The 22171-nt window shown below is 37.1% G+C and overlaps 1 protein-coding gene and 1 long non-coding RNA gene across 9 annotated transcripts in view; one reads left to right on the top strand and one right to left on the bottom strand.

Annotated features, from left to right (window-relative positions):
- LOC135363638 (uncharacterized) overlaps nt 1–4916 on the bottom strand; it is a 100372-nt gene extending 95456 nt beyond the window's left edge. Inside the window, exon 1 of one of the 2 annotated variants that reach the window (XR_010409516.1) lies at nt 4548–4916. This is a non-coding gene — a long non-coding RNA (uncharacterized LOC135363638). The remainder of the gene's footprint in view (nt 1–4547) is intronic. The other variant, XR_010409517.1, reaches the window with a different exon arrangement.
- Nucleotides 4917–4978: 62 nt separating this feature from the next.
- The window catches only part of LOC135363637 (mitotic spindle assembly checkpoint protein MAD2A-like), a 58977-nt gene continuing 41784 nt past the window's right edge, over nt 4979–22171 (top strand). For 3 of the 7 annotated variants that reach the window (XM_064584995.1, XM_064584992.1, XM_064584994.1), the window contains exon 1: nt 4979–5119. The gene's annotated coding sequence lies outside the window, so the exon portion shown is untranslated. Of the gene's footprint in view, nt 5120–11782; nt 11803–22171 lie in introns of those variants that run through there. The other 4 variants (XR_010409514.1, XM_064584996.1, XR_010409515.1 and 1 more) reach the window with 3 other exon arrangements.

The following is a 22171-nucleotide window of genomic DNA, read 5'->3' as shown; positions in this document are numbered from 1 at the left end:
AACAGCTTTATTAAAGTATAAATTATATACAGTAAAATTTGCCTATTTTAAATGTTCAATTCAATGACTTATAATGTAGTCTCAACATATTTTTTCTTCAAACTAAATTTGTAAATTTTGTGGAAAAGAAAATGTATATGATATGAAATGGCATTCTATTTAAAATTATTTAAGAGCGTACTGGTGTGTACATACATTTTTATTTCCCCTTATTCTGGAACATAAATGTTACATTTTCAAACAAAACTAAAAGTGTTAAGTTTCACAGATCAAAAATTCCTTTTGAAAGTGAATTTTTAAAACCACATAGGTTTTTCCCCTATTAAGAGTTTTCCCTATTACCTCAGAGAAATAGTCAAAAGATAAGATACCTGGTAGTAGAAAAGCAAAACTAAATAAATAAATAAATAAAATTTAATTTAAAAAGTAAATAAAATGCAGCTTCTGTATTTAATTTCTAAATCAAGAATGTGGTATTATTCATTACTTTTCATATCATCTTGAAAAGCAATTGCATATACTAACCCAAGTCATCTAGGACATCTTCATCCAATTTATCAGACTTGATCCCTCACCCACTGGCTTGCTCAGGCACGGGTCAGACCCTACCTGGTCTGCCATGACCAGCAGATGGCTGAAACTCAAATGGTTTTTTCAAAGCTCTTCTCTACTGACTGAGTAGGAAGGGGCAAACATCTCCATCCTGCCCACTGTGGGTTAGGAGAGTTAACAGCACCCAAGTAGCCCCCTCTCAAAATCTTCCTCTCCATCTTTAATTCTCATAAACCTTTTATCTTAGTGCCTCAGCCAAAATTTCAATCAAATTTTAATTATTTGTACATACTGCTGCAGCAGAGCATCTTACTAAAGACTTGACTAGTGGGTTATCTCCTGAGGACTTAAAGAAAACTTTTTCACTGCTGTACAAGAAATGTTTCCTGACTCTCCTTGGGATGTTTGTAGTAAATTATTAATGGTGGTTAAGTCTAGGAGGTGGGAATGGAGAGGATCAGAGAATTTTCACTTCTTTATTATAAAGTAATATATATATATTTTTGTGTTTATTTATTTGCCTCCAGAAGCACATCTTACTTCTACAACATAAAACATGTTGGAGATTTGAAAGACAGGTAAAACGTGGCTATAAAAAGCTTAAAAATGAAACAATTAGGAAAGGAGGAAGTAAAAATTGTCTTGTAAGTAAAGCATGGAATAGGGATAGAATAAATAGAAGGGATACCTTTTGCTAATAAAAAGCTGGAATTTTCATATTTTCAGAGTCATTTTGATGTGGCTTCACCAAAGCTACGTTATGAAATTTTTTCTCAGGCAAAATAACTGTATCAAAATGAATGTGAAAAGTCGTTACATCAGAGTGGTCTGCTCACCTCACTATGGGAGCATCTCCCACCAACAAAAGTAATCGGCAAAGCAGCTCACCCTCTGACAAGTTTCTCAGAGCCACCCTTGCTTACTTTTACCCTGTTTTTCTTGGTACACATGGATGCCTATTCAGCTCCCTGATGCAGATTTCACTTACCCCCCTGGGATCTGTTCTTGTGTGGGACCTAGCTTCTCTCTATCTGATAAAAGATTTAGCTTGACCCTGGAACAAAAAATCTAGAATGTCGCTTCTCTATGTAAGCGCCTCTTGCTGCTCATATTGATCATTCCAAACTGTCTCCCGAATCTTGAAATATAAGCCTCCTTACCTGCTCCTTTTACTGTCCAGACATAGCCCCAGACTCTATTTCTAAAACTGTTCTATCAGTCATTTTCTCAGGTTTTTTTTCTACCTAAGGAAGGGCACATAGATGCTGTGCATCTTCCAGTGTCTTCTTCATAATGCGAACAGGGACACTGAATGATGTGGTCACCAAGCATCGAAATGATATCGCCCATCATTGCTGTCTCCTGCGGGTTTCCTGCTGTTACACAGAAACTGTCATGGTGCTGGGCACCAGTGAAGACATTTCAGGTTAGACTTCAAATTCAAAGTGACTCCCATGGAAAGGAACTTTAAATATCCTGCCCGCCACCATGACTCAAATGCCTGTTTATCCTGATAGAGACCCATAACCTTCAGAGACAGTAAGGCATGGCACTCAAGTGAAAGACCAAGGGCTCTCCTACCTAAACCATTCCAGAATTACACATAAAAAGAACATCCAGATTTACACGGGATATTAGAATAAAACAGCACTTTTCTAGAAACAGTTGAGATCCAGAGCTTAAAGGCTGTGCTTTCTTAAGTAAAGTAGGACAAGTGTATACAAAAAAGTAACTGATGGTGTTCCATAGCTTGGGGACTTGATTGAGAATGTCTGCATCCATGTTTCAATCTGAGAACTGCCCTTAGTTAACTATGTAAGTGTATACACCACCTCTGCGGTCTCAGCCAAAGCGCAGGGAACTAGAAAGAGCCCACCTCCTATTATATTTCATTGAGAATTAATATTCTTTTTTTTTAAGGTTTTATTTATTTATTTGTCAGAGAGAGAGAGCACAAGCGGGGGGGAGCAGCAGGGAGAGGGATAAGGATCATGACCTGAGCCAGAGACAGGTGCTTAACCAACTGTGCCACCCAGGTGTCCCAAGAATGAATCTTCTTTTAGAGAAAACAATCAAGTGGTCAGGAGAACAAGCTGCATTTTGTCATAGCAGTCACAAGTTGCTTTTTTACACTGAGAACCGAGAAGTTGGATTTGGTGCGTGTCCAGTTAAATTAGATTAGAATTGTCATCTCATCCACACTTATTTCGACGTAATTGCTACTGAAGCCAGTTAGAACAAATACAAGTAGGCACGCCACCCATCAGACTTCTCATTGAGTGCCCAAAGTATCTTGGGCACTCTGGTAGAATTGAAAAATAAAAAAAGTTTAAAAAATTCATCTTCATCCCAGCGTAGGAGTGAAGGGTGGCTAATAAAATGAAAGATCTTTATTTATGGAGCTGAGTTCATAGAACCCATCCAGTAGAATCCTGAATGTGCTCCTTATTTTCTCAGACATGTAAGGTATACCCAAATGTTTAACCTGGCATCTTCAGAAATCCTGCTGCTTCCATATTCTGGAAAATATAGGAGCCAAGACTTTTCTTCACCTCCATCCCTGGCAACTCCATTAGCTTGCCATGCCAGAGGAACACAGATGCTGTTGACTGTCCTACTAGCATGATAGTTTATCTTAAGTCTATCAGACTTTTTCACGTAATAAAAATACCCAAGAATTTAGGAGCATCTGTTTTGGTATCAACTCTTAGATCCCTACTGAATCACACCAAATAGATATCCATATTGAACTCACATAACTGCCATAATCTCCAGTGATATTTGGCCAGTCAAGGTTTAATTTCCTACCGTTACAGCCTACTCTGTTTATTTGAAAATAGTCGGATTCACAGGGGGGGACACACACAGACTCCAGGGACATGTACTTGTTTGGTGTGAGTCAGGGTGTTTGATTTCCTCTCTGAAAGATCCAAAAGCTGCATAAGGAAATAAACATAGGCTAGCGGAGACCCACTGGGGACTTTTTTCTGTTTGGTCAGTCACTTCTCTTGTTGGCACATGGCACTACATGTGCGACTTTTACTGCCCCCCCCCCCCCCCCCCCCCGCCTCTGGATATCCTCATTACATGAGAAAATGTAATAAAACCTTTGTTTTCCTGAGAGTAGTCCTATCCTTCACTTTCAACAGCACCTGAGGGCTCTTCACACATTCTAAAGGAAAACTTACAGCCAGGCAGATCTCTCCACTCCTACCTCCCTGCAACATACAGCGGCCACATAAGAGAACTATTTCCTGGTATGAATTACGTCCAACAATTCCTTTACAACAGCATGCCTAATGAGGCAAAACAGTCAACATGGAGAAGAAAACTCCATGCCACAAGGAGCCAGAAACATGGTTCTACGTGAGTAACTTCCTTCTCAATCACGAAGCAAACAAAACAGAAACATTATAGAAAATTCGTAAGAATGAAAAATTGTAATATTATAATTTAACAGGAAGTGTTAACCAAAAGGAGGAGCTAAAAAGAATGTTCCACATTCAAATTTTTTTTTTTTTTTTTTTTTTTTTTTTTTGGTTAGCAAGAATTGAAAATAGTCTATATAATGACTGGATGTATGCCTTTTAAAAAGACCCTCTTTGAAATGATTATCAGTCTATTCTTTCCTGATTTGAACTATAGGATAAAACCGATAGAGATTGAAGTTGAAATAGCATGTATGGTTTACCTAGTTTAAACATCTATAAAATACTACATAAAGAAAATGGGGAAGAAATAAGAAAAAAGTAGCAACACTAAAAAAATACTAATAAAAATGAGTCCAAATATTTTACTCTAGTTGACTAAGCTTTTGGCTTTGGAGTTTCAGGCTTTTTTAGGCTAATCTTCACTAGCAGTTTAAAACATCTGTGTATCACCATTTTCCCAACTCATAGGGAATCATAAACAAATTGACTTAAACAGTATGTTAGGGTGCGCCACCATAACAAATACCACAGACTGGGTGACTTAACAGAAATTTATTTTCTCACGTTTTGAAGGCTGGGAAGTCCAAAATCAAGGTGTGGGCCGATTGGGGTCCCGGTTAGAGATCTCTTCCCGGCTGCAGATGCTGTCTTCTTGCTGTCCTCACATGGCAGAGAGAGGGGAAAGCAAGGTCTCTCGTGGCTCTTCCTATGAGGGTACCAATCCCATCACGAGGGCCTCACCCTCATGACTTCATCTAAATCTAATTACTCCCCAAATGCCCTATATTCAAATACCCTCCCATCAGGGGCTGTAACTTTAACCTACGAATTGGTGTGGGAGGGAGACACAATTCAATCTGTGGCAAGCAGCAATAGTTCAGCTCTCCCCACCGCGGCGTGCACTCACGCACACGCGCACGCACGCACGCATTCTCGCGCACGCCCGCACGCATTCTCGCGCACGCACGCATTCCCGCGCACGCACGCACGCATTCTCGCGCACGCACGCACTCACAAGGCGCGGCCCCGGGAAAGGGCACTAGAGTTTATGTGTCCTACCGTCAGCAGCTGGGAAGCTGTGTAGGCCCCTCTCTTCCTTCTCCAGGCCTTACAGGGGTCCTAGCCTGCTGCAAGGGGTAAGTTAAAGGGGTTTATGGAAGATCTTGCGGCACACTGGGCAACACTCCATCTGGTCAGCCATCAAAAGAGTTCTAAAGATCATTGAGTAAAAAATATATTCACTGGACATAGATTGGAAAAACAGCCAGTCTGCTTAGTCCCTGGGCCCAAGACATGGACAGTATTTGGAGGCAAGAGTACAACATAAGGAAATCATCAGAAGCACAGGCAAAGAATTATGTACCAGGATGTTCATAGAAGCATTATTTAAAGTTGCAGAACAACCAAAAAAAAAAACCTGGACTCAAACCAAATAGCCCAAAATATGGGATAGTTAAATAAGATGGACTATTAAACAGACATTAAATATTATGTTTTCAAAATATATTTAATTAAATGGAAAAATACCAGATACTGTAAAGTTAAAAAACATGCACAGCCGTATATATAGTATGTTTTAAATCAGTGTCAAAAGTGCTACGTTCAAAATGAGCCGAGACTTGTGAAAAATACTTAGGACAATATAAAATACTCTTCCATCATATTTTAGGCAATGAGAAAAGAAAAGGCAGGAAAAGAAGAACCGTACTGCTTGGGGAAGAGAGCAATTTGCTAACAAACATTAGAATTTCTTTTTCTCCAGCCAGGAAAATGATCTTCAAATTCTACAAATAGAATATGCAAAGAAAACGTAAATTTCAACACCAAATGGTGAAGAAAGCTAGTAGTCCATAGTTTAGATAAAGATAAAAATCCTGTGTTTGTGTACCATCACATCTATGACACTGGGCACATTGGCACATAATACCATCTCAGTTAAAATTGTGACAAACAACTAAGTATAAGAATGAATACAATGAATACACACTGAGAAGTATTCAAAATGGTGGTTATCAGTAGCTTAGAAGTGGGAGATATGCAAAGATAATTGATTAAAGGGTATAAACTTCCAGTTACAGGATTAGCAAGTTCAGGGGCACCTGCGTGGCTCAGTGGGTTAAGCATTTGCCTTTGGCTCAGGTCATGATCCCGGGGTCCCGGCATTGGGCTCCCTGCTCAGTGGGGAGCCTGCCAGGGAGCCTGCTTCTCCCTCTCTCCTCGCTCTTGCTCTCTCTCGCTATCTCTGTCTCTCTCAAATAAAAAAATAAAATTTTGAAAAAAACTAAGATTAACAAGTTCTGGGGCTCTAATGTATAACATGGTGATTACAGCTAATAATACTTTGTATTATATATGTTTATATTTATATTATTATAGCTAATAATACACTTTAAAGTTGGTAAAAGAGTAACTCTTAAATGTTCTCACTACAAAAAAGAAATGGTAATTATGTGACAGGACAGAGGAGTTAGCCATAGGATTATGACTTAGTCATAATCATTTTGTAATACACAAGTTTATTAAATCAACACCCTGTATACCTTAAACTTACACAATGTTATATGTCAATTCCCTCTCAATAAAGTGGGGTAAAATTTTTTAAATATATATTTTTTAAAGTATCAAGGACTTCAAAAAAATTCAGTGATATATCGAGTTGCTCAAAAAATGTCCAGGTATGTCCTCAGTATTTGTAGATAAATTTCAAAACATCAACGAATCTCTTGAACGGTTTCAGAAGAGTGTGTAGAGATTTTCCAATAATTTATCCTGGAAATGAAAATTGATGTATTCGATACATTCAATCCTAAAGACCAAGGAGATGTTAGAGCAGATTGCCATACAGGTGATTGATCAGAAGGGATTGTCGTGCTTAATGTCAAAACAATTATATATCCTTTTATCCATATGTGACCCAACAGAACTCAGCCTCTGCTGGTAATTGTCTTTCATTATTTGGTTAAAAAAATTTTTTTTAACAAAAATAGGGAACCACTGGAGATTTTTGAACAGGGAAACACCTCTCGTTGATAAAGATCAGTCAGTTCTGTACCTAATACACTGGAAATTGAAGAGACTGGAGGCCTAAAGATCAAGCATATGACAAACTAGAATATTCTAGGTAAAAGCAGTAATAGGGTAAGAAATACAAAGTAAAAGTCAAAAGGGTGTTAATAGTAGAGACATAAAGAGAAAAGCAGCAGTACAACTGACCTAGCTGGAAGATGGAAACAGAAAAAATCAGAGACTATGCCAAGATTTCAAAATTGGATGGCTAAGTGAATAGTTGTGCCATGACTAGAAAGAAGAAAGTCGTGTTTCCTAACTTAGAGTGAGGTGATGCTTAATTCGATTATTACTCATTATACGTTGGAACTCTCAAATAGCGCACTGAGATTATGGACGCGGCCCTCTGGAGAAAAGTATATGCAGTCCTGCGCCTACACCGTGACCGAACCCGGGAGGTGGGGGTGTGGGGGTGGGGGGGCGCCGAGGTTGTGCACATAGCCTGCTGGGCCAGGTGGAGCAGGCCATCTGCTGTAACTGATATTCGCAAAAATGAGTCCCCGTGTTCTACGAAAAAGAAGTTCATTGAGTTTTGAGTGTAGTCCACGTCCACTAACTGCTTCCTCTTATTCCATTCTTTACTGTGTGCTGAAGACCCATCAACGAATAAAGCAGTCTCTTGAGATTGCCACGAAGCACAAAATTTTAGAGATTTTTTTCAGTATTCTCTATATAAGAATAACAGTGTGTTGTAGAAATATTTCTATCAGAAATAGTAAAAAAAAAAAAATAGGCTTGTCATTTAAATGCATATTCTTCGGATATCTGGGAAGTGTACTGGCATGGAACAAACTTTTCTTGAGCAATGCTGGGAAAATGAGGTGTTGCTGTATTGGGTTAGTGATACTAAATCAGAGATTATATGTAGACAGTGAAGGGATTGAGAAGTAATTTTGGTTTCCTTTTCAGAACGGGGGGATCAGAGAGATTTTTTTTTTTAATAATAATCATCAAGTACGGTAATGGCAAACACTCTGAAAATATTAAGTGTTGCAAGCAATTTATTATGTCTATTACATTCTCAGAAAGACAATCAGTCAATATTGCAATCTTAAATATAAACTTGCAGAGTGCTAAATCCTCTTCCAAACTAAACTTCAAAACCCTCAACGATGATTGTCTATAATAAACAAGGCAGAGTAGTTTACTTATGGCCCAAAGTTAGACTTTGAAGTTCACTTTTAAAGAACGTATTTGATAGTAGTTCTCCAAAAGAATGTTAATTATGAAAATGAAAGGATGGATTAAGTCCTGTAAAATTGTATTTTTCAAAGAAATGCTTCAATGCCTCCTTTGATATATGACTCATTTCACCACTTTAAAAGACATAGCAACAGTAAAAACTTCTTTAAAATTAGCAAATCAAAAATTCTAAAATCTCATGATCTGTGTTCACCTCAAAATCATAATACCATAATGATTGCAAGGATGACATTATTGTATGTACCACAAAGAAAGGAATAAAAACAAAGCTACACAAGTTATAACACGTGTTTTTTGTAGCTCAGAACTTTCACTACATACTTACTGAAAGAGCTTTATAATACCTACTGAGGTATAGGTTTTTATCTTATGCCCTGCTTGAATCTATATAAAAATGAAACTGTAAGAGGGGCGCCTGGGTGGCTCAGTCAGTTAAGCATCCGGAGGACTCTTGGTTTGGGCTCAGGTCATGGTCTGGGGCTCATGGGATCCAGCCCCAGATTGAGCTCCAGGCTCAGGCAGGAGTCTGCTTGTCCCTCTCCCTACCCCTGCCCCTCCCCCTGCTCCCTGTTCACGTGCATGTGTGCTCGAGCTCTCTCAAATAAATAAATAAAATCTTAGAAAAACAATAAAGTATAAGCAAAACAAATCGGTTAGGGTATTCCTAAAGCTTACTCCCATCCCAAATCCAGTATTTCCAAACATGTTCAACTCAGAGTCATGGATGACCATGTTTCCCACACAATACTATTATCTGTGCTATCAAGAGTGCTGGTCCTACAGTATCGTCTCTGCAATTTTATTCCAAGTTGCTGATATTCATACTGTAAGTTTTTATGCACGTGGACTAGCAATGACAAGGACATCAGAACCACAAGACACAACCTGTTTCCAGAAATGTGAAAATGTAAAAAGAAATGTAAATGTTAGAATCTTTGAAATATGATGTATCTTAAGAGCTAAGATATAGTAAAGAAATTTGATTTACAGCTCTAATTTCTGACCCCCTCCCCTCATGGAAGTAGAGTTGACACACGGTTCCATTAGTTTCAGGTGTACGACCCAGTGATTCAGTGACTCTACACCTGGTGCTGTGCTCACCATTCAGCTCTAATTTCTTACAGGCTCTTGGACTTTCTTCGCTGTTCACCAGAAACTGTAAATCTGACATTTGCAAAGTGTTAACCTACTCTAAAGGGTGAATTTGGAACTTTAAAAAGGAAAGCAGTGGCCTTTCTACTGCTTCAGTGATGTCAGCACCAACAAAGGAAGCAGCCCCGGCATCCTCACCAGCTAAGGCAAAACCATCTATTTGGACTTACGTCTTCGGACCTGTTAAATTTATGTAGAACTGAACTCATCCTATCCCCACATTCCCAAGATTTTTAAAACAAACAAACAAGCAAAGTCCTTGCTTCTCGGAGGTTATAAGTAAATCTAAGGGAAATGGTGTTTTCTGTTGGGGTTGTTTGTTTGTTTGTTTGTTTTGAGAAAGCATTGTCATCTTATTTCAAGTTATAGACTGACTTCTAGAAATGAGATTCAAATTTTTTGAGGCTATAAACACCGAGCCAAGCAATACTCTTGAAGTAAACATCCTAGAAGTCAGACTAGTATGATACATATGATTAAGGCATTGCTGTGCTCACTTTTGCAAGTTTATACTTAAACCAGAGAAAATCAGCCACAAGATGAATCTAAACAAATAGTATGCCGGAATATATTATGTACACTGAAATTGTAGTTTTTTAGCGTTCATAGCGGTAATGACTCAGATCAGCTTTGATATTTTTTTTTCAAACTTACCAAATATCCCAGAAAGTAAAAACACAGAAATAGCAAAATATTTTTTAGAATTTAAATGTAAAATGTTTTTAAATGCTAAATTCTGATCTGTTTGCCACTGGGAAAATCACATAATTTGCAACTAGATTCTGAGAAAGGGGGATTAGGAAAAAAAGTAAAGAGCGAACGATATGTTTTACTAGACATTTTCTTCATGTATGTTTATTACTTCTTTAAGAAACATAAGTTTTATCAATCTTTAGTTAAAAGCATGAAAGAAAAGCAATCTAAAATGGGTCAACTGAAAAAATATATATAACAACGAAACGCTAAAAATGAAATTACATTAGCATGCACCTGTATTTCAAATAGGAAAGTAGATTTAGCTTGAGATGATATTCAAAATCTGTAAGTGCTGGGCACAGACACCAATCAATGAGAATGGCACTGCTCTCAATGGCCGGAACAACCATATATATTATCAACTGGATACCAAGCCAGCAAGTCAGCCTGTGATGTGCTCCACCAATTGCTCAACATCCCAATATATGGGAGAAATAAATGCAAGATGTCTACTACTTTTTGTTTGTTTTACTTACTAGAAGATTTTTGCATTTTCTTGGATCAGTTAATGTGGGGGAAAATGTTTAGAAAACAATGTGCACATTTTCCATTGATAGGCAAGAGATGATAGAGATATGGTGGCCAGTTACTCGAATTACTAGAGATGACAGGACCATCCAACAGAGGGAGGGAATAAAAGGAATTCAGAAAAATGACAACAGAGAAGAAAGATGGCTAATGAGAAATTTCTAGTAGCCAACATGGCGAGAGGACTTTTAGGAACTACTGTCCTGATTTAATTTGCTTTTTTAATTCTTTCTGTGTTTAGTCCTCCTGTATTAACCATGAAACCTCTGCTACTTACATAAATACCCTTGTTGTAGTATAGCTTGGGGAAACTAAAAACCCAAGGCTGAGTCCTATACTTAAGAAAGAAGAAAAAGAAAGAAAGAAAGAAAGAAAAAAAAGAAAGAAAGAAAGAGAAAAAGGAAAGAAGCAGAGTAGGAAAAGGACAGAACCTAAGGAAAATTACAAATAGGAATTGAGAAATATACAAGAGTAATTTAGAGCAGGCTGGAAATCATCCCACCCTAACCAAGAATTAATAGAAATACCGAGTAAGGCAATAGGCCTCTCACAATACTTAAAATGGGAGTTCATCTATTACATTTGGACATAGAAAAAAACTGTAGGTAATATCAAAAAGCTGGAGTACATGGGACATCTTTGCTTCACTATATAACACTTTACCATATAATAATGGTTGTCATTAGTTTCTTACTTCCCATGTGTCAAAGAACCTAAAAAGCTATTTTAGAATAAGTAGATTTATGGCTTATTTTGTATTTATATCTTTGACTCAATGTTTTCTACTATGTTTCATCATTTCACAATATGAAATATTTCCATCAAAAAAAAAAAAACCAAAAAAACCCCCCCAAAAACCCTCCTCTCTCATCCTAAAAATACACCCAAATCAATCAGTGTTATTCTCACTCAAATGCATAGATAGGCTGTCACGTACTTACGGACCGCTTGGATGGAAATACAAAAAACGAACCTTCTTAATGTCAGTTAAGAATAATCGCTCGTATGGACCATAACTGACACTGAAACCAGTTTCTTCGTCAATGTTTGTGTAGGAGATGGCTTGGAAATGGACCAACTTTTTAAGGCCCACCTGTGTCAAATTGGTCTAGAGGTAAGGATCATGCGATGCAGATAACATGTTTATTTACTTCTTGGAATTCTATTCTATGTCTAAATACTTGACATAAAAAATCCTAGAATATTGCAATTTAGAATATTTGAGTGAAGTAAGCAAGTTAGACAAAACAAAAGGTTGAAGAACATTATGAATCCCCACATCAGATAAGATCCTTGATTTTTGTGAGGTGATATACTTGCCAGTAAAATAGCATTAGGTAGAACAAATAAAGAACAGAACAAATAAATGGAACAAAGTTGAAGAGTTGAAGAATCCTAAGTATAACTCCAATCACTGCTGTTTCAGAGGACGAGCAATAAACTTCTCAAGAGAGAAAATAAAGTAGATTTTGGTTTCTATGTGGGTATTAACAACTTGGCATCCACGAAAAAGTGATATATACTCATAGGGAGGCACTTGATTTTCAACTAATCCTAAAACAATTCAATTTAGCAAAACTCTACTGGTAAAGGCCATTTTACAATTGATTTTTTGTGTGTTGATTTTGTGTCTTACAAACTTGCAAAATTCACTTATTAGTTTGAATAAGTTTTTGCAGATTCAATTGGATTTTCTACAGAGACGATCTTGCCATCTGTCAATAAAGATAGTTGTACTTCTTCCTTTCCAATCTGTAGGCCTTTGGATTTTGAGGGAGTACAATATTGAATATAAGTGGTGAAAGCATACAACCTTCACTTGTTCCTGGTCTTAGAGAGGAAAATACTCAGTCTTTCATCATGGAGTATAATTTTAAATAAGGTTTTTTATAATTCTTTAGCAGGCTCAGGAAGTTCTCTTTTAATCCTAGCTTTCTGAAAGATTTTAACAAGGAATGGATGTTGGATTTTGTCAAATGCTTTTTCTGCATATATTTGAGCTTATCATTGGGTATTAAATTGATAGATTTTTCAAATATTAAACTAACCTTGCATTCCTGGGTTTATCTTGGTCATGACATATTATCACTTCTGTATACTGCTGTAATTGATTTTTTTATTATGTTAATCACCATACATTACATCATTAGTTTTTGATGTAGTGTTCCATGATTCATTGTTTGCTGTAATTGATTTTTAAAAATTTTCTTTGATAGTTTATGTCTTTCAAGAAATTTGTCTATACCAATTAAGTTACCTTAATTATTAACATGAAATTATACATAATATTCCCCTATTATCTTTCTTTTTTTAGATCAAAATGACATATAACATTGTATTAGTTCTAAGTATACAACATAATGAAAAAAAAATAATGAAAAAAAATAAATAAATAAGTATACAACATAATGATTTGATATATGTATATATTGTAAAATGATCACCACAATAAGTTTAATTAACATTCATCACTGTACCTAGGTACAATTTTTCTCTTAGGATGAAAACTTTTAAGATTTACTCTCTTAGCAACTTTCAAATATACAGTATAATATTGTTAACTATAGTAACCGTCCTGTACATTACATCCCCGGGGCTTATTTATCTTATAACTGGAAGTTTAGATCTTTTGACCTCTTTCAACCATTTTTTCTATACCCCACCTGCACCCTCAACATCTGACAACCACCAATCTGTTCTATGTACTTATGGATTTAATTTTTTTATTTTTTTAATTCCCCATCTAAGTGAAATCATACAGTATATGTCTTTCCCTGTTGGACTTATTTCATTTAGCATAATGCCCTCATGGTCATCCATGTTGTTGCAGATGGCAAGATTTCATTCTTTTATATATTTCAGTAATATTCCATGATATATATAGTGTGTGTGTGTAATATAATGAATGTAAAGTACATATATATACCACATCTTCTTTATTCACCCATCGATAGATACTTAGGAAATGTTCATGTCTTAGCTATTGTAAATAATGCTGCAATGAACATGGAGGTACATCAATCTTTTCAAGTTAGTGTTTCATTTCCTTTAGATATATACCCAGAAGTAGAATTGCTGGATCATAGAGTAGTTCTATTTTCAATATTTTGAAGAACTTCCACACTGTTTTCCAAAATGGCTGCACTAATTTATATTCCCACCAAGAGCGCATGAGGGTTCCCTTTCTCCACATCCTTGCTAGCACTTGTTATTTCATGTCCTTTTGATAACAGCCATTCTAACAAGTGTGAGGTCATTGTGGTTTTGGTTCACATCCCTCATTATTAATGATGTTGAACACCTTTGCATGTATCTGTTGGCCATTTGTATGTCTTCTTCCCTAATTATCTTTTTAAATATTTGTATAATCTGTGGTGATGGCACCTCTCTTTTTCCTGACACTTGCAATATGTGTCTCCTCTCTTTTTTTTCCTGACCAGTCTGACAAGACTGCCCCATAGCAGTTTGAAACCTCAATACCGCTATCAGACTGGCCTCTCCAGATCTAATGATCTATCACTGACAGCTGAATTTCCTCAACCTACAGCCTCCTTCATCACCAACCAAACCCAGGGCCCAGTGAGTGAGGAATAAGTCTGGGGTGTTCATGTAGCCAGATCCTGTTGGCCTAATCCATTAGACTGAGTGTCTAGCTCTATCTCCCTCTCTACATTCTGCCAAAATAACTGGCCTAGAATTCCAGCCCCCATGTTTACCCTATTTCATACCACCCCACACACAAACTGTAGAATTGGGATTCTGCCTTGAACCTCAATAAATAACAAGAGGTCCCTAGTCTTTTGCCTCAATTATGATAAGCCCTTTTCTTTACCTGATTAGTATACTCTGAATTTGTCCACCAATGGCAGGGGATCTGGAGATTTGGAGACATGCACCCTGTTTTTCCTGACTTCCAAAATTGCTATTTAATATTCTTTATTGCTGTTCTCCAGCAGAAAGAATGATTCCTGTTACTATAATTTCCCATTTGTTACTTAGGCTTATGCCTTTCCATGGACCAAATTATATACATGGGAGTCAGCTTGCCAAGGCTGTTTCATCTACACTATTTCCTCCTTTTCCTTTCTGATGGAACATCACTCTCATCCCAGGATATCTCAAACTTAACGCCCATCCAAATTTAATATGACGATCATCCTGCCATTTAGGAATACTTTTTATTAACATCAATACATACTGAATAAAGTCCAAACAACTTGCTCCAAATTGAAGTTTCTCAGCAATCTGGTCTCAAGTTTCCTTTTTCAATTATCTATTACTATCCAACAAAGCTGGTCGTTGAGCTGTCCCTGAAATATTCTTGACTTCTCCCCACCTTTGGGGCTTCAGCTGACAATTTTTCCTTGAGCAAGCATAACCAACTACCTTCCTTCCTTGTATTAAAATTATATTCCTATTTCAAGGCCAAATTTAAATCCTACCTTCCCTCCCAAATGATTGGTTTAAGGGTATCCTCCCAGGCTGAGATAGAAGAACAGAATGATAAGTAATAGAAGCTACACTAGAAGAAAGTTTCCCAAGGAAGGGACCTCAAACATCATAGACTATAGGCCTTTTGAGAGCCAAGCCATAAAGAACATATCCTTATCCTTTGTCCAAGAGGCCTTGTGGACTTTTCTTCTTTATCAGACAAGAAATAGCTTCTAGTATGGCCAAAAAGCATTGTTTATATTACCCTAAATTCCCTTTTTAATGAGTGATGGCAAGATCAGAAGCAGCGCAAATGAAAATGGCATAAAGACACAGCCTGTCACTTTTAGAAGTGTTAATGAATGCCCTGTGGATTTTTTTTTTTTTTTAACTTCATGAGAACAGACAAGGAAATGTCTCCATAAAACTGTCGATTCTCAGGGAAACGTGTTAATGTTATGTAAATTAAAATTTGAAAGTCTACTTAACTGAAATCAGTAACTCAGTAACACCAAGAGTTGTGCATATGGAAAACACAATTCCTCAGTCCCAAGAACAGAGCTGTCCAATCTGCTGAGAGCTCTACATTATCTCCAGCTTGGCCATTTTAGGAATTGCTCCCATTCTATGTTACAGTGTAAGCGAGGAGTTCTAATTGACTCCAAAGAGATTTTCCCTGGTTGGTAACTGGTGGTGTGAGGGTGTATCTGTCCAGAAGCAGAAGACAAACCTGATTTCTCTCTTTGAGAAAATTTCATAAAGGCTAAAGTATTCTCGAGAAATGGAAGTAATTACACATGTATGCCCTGAAGACACTTTTCATCCGTGTGATGCCTAAATTTTTCCATTAGACAAATAGGATTTTTTTAAAAGTTTGAAATGAACTTTTTGTGGGGATTTGGCTATAGATACTAAAATATAAATTAAGTAGCATTCCCATTCTTTATTTTATTTAAATGTTAAAAAGGCAGTTATATTTCCATTCTTTTTCTCATTCCTTACCAGCTTCAGGCAAAAAACTTTTTAACCATGCTACCCTCTGGTAGCACAGTTAAAAGAAATCATGAAATTATAAGTCACAGTATGTATAATATTTATAAATTTTTATCATGGCATTAGCTAAGAGAAAGCCTGAGGCTTTCCAACCTGGCAAAGGTATATTGCTCTGTTAATAATTAATAGATAGGTTATGGCTATATAGTTGTTGTGGGTGCCCAGCTACAACACTGAAGAAAATTTAAGAAGAGTAGGATTATTTTACATAAAGAAATGTAAGGTCAATAGTTTAAGCCAAAAAAGCCCCACAACTTTTTTTTTTTTTAAAGAAACCCAAAATAACCTTGCCCGAACTTGATGTACTCTAGTGCTATGATTCTCAAAGTGTGATCCACAGACCAGCAGAAAAGCATCCCTGGGAGTTTATTAGAAATGCCAAACCTCAAGCCTCACCCAGATCCCCAGAATCAGGGTTTGCATTTTAATATGATCCCCTGGAAAGCTGTAAGCACATGAAAACTTGAGAAGTACTACTCTAGAGCCAAGCGTAACTGGGAGAAGAATGATGTGAGAAATGACTATGCAAAGACAAATAATGTCCTTCATATTTGCCATGAAGTGTGTACCGATGAGAAGGACTGGAGGGTTTTCTTAAGCAAAGGACTGACGTGATGTGTGACTTATAAAGATAGTTCTAGTGGCCATGTGGAGATATATGTTTGTGAAGAGAGCATGGGACATGGAAAGTTCAGTGATGGGCTACAGTAACATGATAAGAATGATAACTCCTATTTATTGAGTGCCCAGTACATGCCGGACATCATGGTATTTATATTTTATATTTATATTTATATTTTATATGTGTTGTGTATAGTCTTCCCATAATCCCCAACGTGGGCCTCAAACGTACAACTCTGAGATCAAGAGTCACAAGTTCTACTGACTGAGCCAGCCAAGCGTCCCCCAAATGATCTTTTAAAAATAGAAATCCTCTGTTTAGCATCCAAATTAGAATAAAATGTAAATTTTGTAACCCAAGTCCACAGGCCCATAATAATTTGGCCCCTGCCTCTATCTGAGATCTCATTTTGTGACACACTCCCCCATCACTGTATTCATCACACTGTACATTGAATAACACCAAGCTTTTTTCCCCTTTCAGGACTTTGCACTTATGCTTTGCTTAGATCACTCTCATCCCAAGTGTTTAAACTTGTTACTTAAATATTTTAAAAATATAATCAACTATTGAAAGTAAAAATGATAACAAGGTCCAAGGGGCTTAATAACATGTATAAGTGAAAGGAAAAAAAAAAGGATGTATAAGTAAAATGCATGACAGCAATACCACAAAGACAGAGAGGGAAATAAAGGAAGAACACTTTAAAGTTCTTATTCTATATGTAAAGTATTAGAATATCACTTACAGGTAGGCTGTGAGAAGTTAAAGAGGTATAATATATACCCTAAAATAACCACTAAAATAATATAGCAGAGAGTTATAACTAATAAACTCACAAAGGAAGTAAAATGGAATCCCATTAAGTTAAACTAGCATATTAGCAATCTATTAAATAACACAAATTTAAAAGAGGGGGAAGGAATATTGTATATATCTGATATGGCAAATTAATTTTGGAATTTTATGATATTTCTTGCTCTTAATGCACTGGGTTATAGTCACAATAATATAATTTTCTCTCTACCTCCTATATTACAATCACTTCAAATCCCACAGTCAGTTATTTAAAAATGTAAATCAATACATCTTATCATGTACCACACTGTATTTTAAATTGCAACATTTATTTCCAAATATAATCAGTTATTCTTCTTTTTGTCATATTTCTCATTCTTCAACACTTCTCAAATTATCTCTATAGAAAATAAAAATAATAGAAGACAGATATCTTGATGTCTCATAAAACAAAACAAGAACATTTTCGCCAAGTTATACCTAGCTTCCACAGAATTTGGCAGGAAGCTTCCTGGTGGCATGAGGAATGCTAACTGGTCATTCCCATTTCTTTTTCAGTAATTCAAACTGGAGAAGACAAAATGAAAGTCAAACAACAATAAATTTGATTTGTCCTTTCTAACTAAACCTTCTGTTATTTAAATTTGAACCTTTCCACTGACTAGTAGGTTATCTTCATCATCTATTATCATTTCTGTTCAGGGATGAGACTAGATGTGTTCCTGGTACTTTCCTCTGCGGACTGCTTAATCTACTGAATTAGCTGCTTTTTTGCTAATTACCCAGAGTTAAGATTGGGGGATGGGTGCTGAAATTACCTCTCACATATGGATAGAGAATATATCTACTGGGAGGGGAGCTCCACTTACCTGGTTTCAGGTTCCACATGGAAGTTTATCCACTGCAGTAACCTTTCTGACTTCTGTTCCAACCAGGTAAGGAGTGACTTACCGGATTGGAAATTTTAGAACAAACCGGGTGGTTCAATATGGGCCATTCCTCTCTCGGTGGCAACCTGACCTTGGAAAGTCTGCCTTGGGGTCAGCTCTCTGTGATGGAGAAAGGGATCTGCCCTGAGAGGGAGGCTTGTGCCAGTGGCAAAAGGGTAACCCTGTCTAAATTGGAGGTGCACATACCTATTTGGCCATGGATTGTAAGAAATCCAAATTGTCATTGTATCCAGGTAAAAGTGGATTAATGAATAAATAACAATTTATTAATGAATAAATAACAATTAGTGAAGGCTTATATTATGAGAAGAACACATTGAATTTGGGGGTTAAGAAAAGTAAAAATACTACTCAATGAACATATGGAATCCAGAGGCTAAGAGTTCAATTTAAAAGGACTATGCTAGAATACTCTGATTCTAGAAAGCAGCTTTCTCTTTAATAAAAGTGATGTATTAAGTGATTATTTTCTTCTCTCAAAATCCTGCATCTGTCTCTGGATTGGTTCCAGACTTAGGGTAGGGACAAAAGAGTAGTACTTAGTGATCCAGTCAAACTCCAACACCTTGGTAAATGGGCAGGAAACCTTGAGAAATAAATAAGAGATGGATGAGGGAGGGGACAAAATTGCCCCGGAAATCACAGTGTTTTGATCAGGGCTGGAGATTTAGTGTGTTGGGCTATGTGGGCTTTCGGTCCTGGGTGGGGCATGGAGTCTGGCAGGTAACTTGAGACTCTTGACAGTTCTGGCTGACCCTGCAGGTGTGGCTGAGGCAGGGATTAGGTGTTTTCAGGCATTTTGGGGTGTAATAATATTTGCAGCTTTTGTAGTGTTTTTGAGTCAAGTCTTCAGGCCTTCATTTTAAGGTCCACAGGCAGACATGTGGCATGGCCTTAACATGTGGCTGCTAACTGGGCCTGGTTTGGTTCTGAGATCTGTGTCACCAGCTCTGGGAACTCAAGTATATAGTCACTCTTCTTGGAATAAGAGCCATGTGGTTGCAGAATGCGTGGGGGTGGGGGAAGCTACATCTTTTCACAAGGTCCACTCCAGTCAAAGAGTCTTTAGCAGCAGATGCAAATGCATCCCGGAGCTTTCTGTTGCCTACACAGCAAATAAATGATGAAGAAGGTGAGCGAAACAGAGGGAAAAGTTATGGAGAGTTCTTTGATGATAATTATGACTACCTAGAGTGTCAGACTGAAAGGTTTTTTTTTTTTTTTTTTTTAAGATTTTATTTATTTATTTATTTATTTGAGAGAAAGAGAGTGTGAGCAGTGGGGAGGAGCAGAGGGAGAAGCAGACTCCCCGCTGAGCAGGGAGCCCGACATGGGACTCGATCCCAGGACCCCAGGATCATGACCTGAGCCAAAGGCAGACACTTAACCGACAGAGCCATTCAGGCACCCCAGACTGAAAGTTTTTAAAAAGGAATTATTATGTGATTTAGAAAGACTACTCCCATACTAGTGTGCAGGATATATTAAAGCCAAGAAAACCAGCATGTAGAAGGAGGAGTGGAAAGGCTATCACAAGGACAGACATGAGATGGTCAAGGCGTGAGCTAGTGTGATGGTATTTGGGATGAAAACTTGGACCTGAGAGGACTCGGTGAGAGCACGGATGGAAGCAGCACAAAAGTTGGAAAAGCAGTGCTTCCCTGGTACACAAAGCGAGCACAAGAGATCACTGATATAGTATGGAAGATGTCCTAGGCCTGTGAGCTGCAAAAAGATGGACATCTGGTTGGAAATGTACAGAGAATACCTGGAAAATGCAGAAACACAGTCTGAGGGAGAGACTGGGATTGGACATTTAACTATGGGAATCACGGAGGTTATGGCTAATTGAGAGAAAGTAGGTAAAAAGAGAAAAATAGTAAGGAACAATACAGAACTTCCTGCTTACCTTAAGGAGCTAGAAATTAAAACAAAAAGCCATGCAAACCAAGGAACAGACTCTTGATAATAAAGAACAAACTGATGGTTCCCAGAGGGGCAGGGGGATGGGGGGAATAGGTGATGGGGAGAAAAGAGTGTACTCGTGCTGAGCACCGGGTGATGTATGGAATTGCTGAACCACTATATTGTACACCTGAAACTAATAATTCACTGAATGTTAGCTAACTGAAATTTAAGTAAAAACTTAAAAAATAAAGATAATAAAATATATACATAAGGGGAATAAAACCATGAAAGAAGATAAGAAAGGAATAGTCAAGGAGGTGAGAAAGAAGCAACTGAGATTTATGACAAAATCTAATTCAAGAAGGATGGCTAATCTCAAAATATACAAGGTTCAAGAAAATATTCTGGGGAATCTAAAGTGCATCAAATGTTCAACAGCATTGATTTAGTCATATATTCAGCAGCTTTTCCAGAGTTCTTAACCTGTGCCCAACACTGTGCCCTTGTCCTGGGCAGAAAATAGAAAAGCCAGCTCAGACCCTTCTTTCTTGGAGCTTACAGTGTAGTGAAAGAAACAGTTATTAATCAACTGATTGCATATATACAATGGAATATTACTCAGCCATCAGAAAGGGTGAATACGTACCATTTGCCTCACGGATGGAACTGAGGGGATTATGCTAAGTGAAATAAGTCAAGCAGAGAAAGTCAATTATCATATGGTTTCACTCCTATGTGGAACATAAGGAATAGTGCAGAGGACCATAGGGGAAGGGAGGGAAAACTGAATGGGAAGAAATCAGAGAGAGAGACAAACCATGAAAGATTCTGGACTCCAGGAAACAAACTGAGGGTTACAGAAGGGAGGGGGGTTGGGAATGGGGTAACAGGGCGATGGGTATTAAGGGGGGCACGTGTTGTGATGAGCACTGGGTGTTATACACAACTAATGAATCTTTGCATACTACATCAAAAACTAATGATGTATTATATGTTGGCTAACTGAACATAATAAAAAATAAAAAATAAAAATAAATAAAAAAATAAAAACCTAGCTAAAATTAGGCATAAAAAAATCAACTGATTGTACAAATAAATAATTATCAACTACAATGAGCGCAGTGTGTGGAAATCCAAGGCTGTAGAAATGAGATTGCACAATAGGGGAACCTTATCTATTCTGGGAGAGTATGAAAGGTAAAAGATGGTTTCCTTGGATCTTGAATATATTGATAGCCACATCTGCAGAAATCCTCTAGCGTGGCTATTGGACTCACAAGCAAAGAGTGACATTACTGTTTTCATCATTAAAAAAAAAAAAAACAAACATGAAAATGTATCATCTGCATTTCCTAGTGGAAACAAACAGACATCAATTTTAAAAGAAAAGGGATTTTAAAGATTAAAGAAAAAAAAAGATTTTTTTTTTTATAATTAGTTCATTGTTAGAACATTTTGTACCAATGTTTACAAGGAAAAGAGACATCATCAAAACAATGTGTGGGAACATTCTAAATTATTTTTAATAATATGTGACATATTATATGAGTGCCATAAAAGGAAATGTGTAGTTTGGCTTTGATTTCTGGAATACAAATTCACCACTGAAACAAATATTTTCTTTTGGAAATCAATATTTTGGTTCTCAGGGCTCAAGCAAAGGTTTTATTTGGAAATTATTTTCTTGTATACTGACTGTGAAGACAGAAATCTGGGAAAGT

The sequence above is a fragment of the Mirounga angustirostris genome, unplaced genomic scaffold (assembly GCF_029215605.1).
Source record: "Mirounga angustirostris isolate CCGP_5_RB_7025 unplaced genomic scaffold, mMirAng1.0.hap1 SCAF_2, whole genome shotgun sequence".
NCBI classification, from domain to species: domain Eukaryota; kingdom Metazoa; phylum Chordata; class Mammalia; order Carnivora; family Phocidae; genus Mirounga; species Mirounga angustirostris.
This window is presented reverse-complemented; position numbering and strand designations above follow the sequence as displayed.